At 47.3% G+C, this 1,824-nt stretch overlaps 1 pseudogene; it reads left to right on the top strand.

Moving 5' to 3' along the window:
* The first annotated feature begins 386 nt into the window (after nucleotides 1–386).
* LOC103349842 (zinc finger protein ZPR1 pseudogene) lies at nucleotides 387–1,382 on the top strand (annotated as a pseudogene).
* The last annotated feature ends 442 nt before the right edge of the window (nucleotides 1,383–1,824 follow it).

The raw sequence follows: 1,824 nt of genomic DNA, 5'->3' as shown, positions 1-1,824 counted from the left end.
CACTTTTGTTGCATCCTATGGAATACTGCATGCATTTGCTCTGCACTAGATGGCAGTGTGACCCCGAAATTTGAAACCTGTGCTAAAGACAAACTGGAATTTGATTTACAGTCTTCAAGGATTAAACTTCGATTTTATGCAAATATTCCATCTTGGTCTTTTTCTGTATGTATAAATTATTATAATTGATTCTGTTTCAGGGTTGCTCTCAGAATAAATGTACAAATACAATGCACTCTGATTGTTCATAAAAGCCCATTGAAGAAAGACACTAAATGAACACTTAAAATTAACTGCCCACATAGGTAAGCCATTTACTCTGTCCTCACTAACCACCACCAATCGGAGCCTCAAAAGGAAACAGAACCAAACCCAAGGTTAAGAGCATGGGCTCGGCAGCCAGACTGCTCAGGTTCAAATCTCAGCTCTGCCACTTTCTAGCTAGAAGAAAATAGAAAGGCAATTCATCTCACTGCCTCAGTTTCCTGGCTATAAAAATAATAGAAGCATTCCCTTATAAGTATACTACAAGATTTACACTGAAGTTTAAAGCAGTACCTGGAGGAGCCGGGCAGTGGTGGTGGTGTCAGGCAGCGGGGCTGTGGGGCCTCATCCCTGCGGGGCACTGAGACTCTGCCACCCCCACAGGGCACCTGTCCTGCCCAACAGCGGGGAGGACAAGGAGCAGCAGCCCACAGAGATGAAGTTTCTATGCATGAACTGTTAGCCTAGCAGCATGGCACACCTCCTGCTTACCAAGATCCCTACCCCCCCTTCGGAGAAATCACGGTGCGCGCCTTTTCCTGTGAGCTCTGTGGCTGAAGCAGCAGGGAGATCCAGTCGGCAGGCAGGATCCAGCACCAGGGAGTACTTCATGCCTTGGTCTTCAAGTCTCTGGAGAACAGGAGCAGAAAAGTGGGGAAGAAGAACCCTGCTATCACAAGGATCCTTGAGCTAAGTTTTGAAATTGCTGCCTTCAGCCAGAAGGGAATTCTCACCACACTGGGTGGTGTGAAGGATTGGTCAACCTAGCTATCTCTGGCCTGGAGCAGGAATAACCCACCCGAAGGGCAAATGAATGCCCATAGCCAAAAGAATCAATGAATTCAGTGTCAAAGAGAAGGAGCTAAATCCAGATGGCTTCCCCATCCACTTTCATCATTGATGATCCTTCAGGGAACAGCTTTGTGGAAAACGCACATGCTCCCCAGAAAGACGTGCAGGAACTGGTAACCAAGAACCCTTTTACCCTGGGCGACAGTGCCAGTCCTGGCCAGGTGGAGGAACTGCAGGAGATTAGCCAGAAGTTGGGCCAGATCATGGAGGGCAACATGAAAGCCCACTTCACTATGAGTGATCCAACAGGAAACAGCTATTTGTAGAAAGTGTAAGCACCAAGCATACCTTTGACCAAAACAAGGAGCTAGGGGTCAATGACATGAAGACAGAGGGTTGGTAAGGCAGGCCTGGTCCCATAGCAAAAGCAGTGGGAGGTTCACCATGGCAAGCCTCTAGCACTGCTCACGCTACAGGGTTATTTAATATATTCGAAAAAGGCTGGGAGAGGCCTGCCTACCAGCCCTTGCCCATGGTTGGGTGCACACCTAGTCTGAGTCAGCAATCTAGGCATACTTTTCTAAATAGCTTGTGATGCAAGAGCAACCTGTTGTATTATTTACTCTTATTTTGGAGGTTTTGAATTCTCCTGGGAAGAAATGCAGACATGAACCAGGAGGCATGTCATTACCACATCTTTCTACCAACTTTAACCCTCCCTTCACCTAATACTCCATCCTCTAGAGCTGCAGCTCCAAAGTTGGCAAA

This window comes from Oryctolagus cuniculus, chromosome 5, assembly GCF_964237555.1.
Source record: "Oryctolagus cuniculus chromosome 5, mOryCun1.1, whole genome shotgun sequence".
In the NCBI taxonomy this organism is placed as follows: Eukaryota; Metazoa; Chordata; class Mammalia; order Lagomorpha; family Leporidae; genus Oryctolagus; species Oryctolagus cuniculus.
This window is presented reverse-complemented; position numbering and strand designations above follow the sequence as displayed.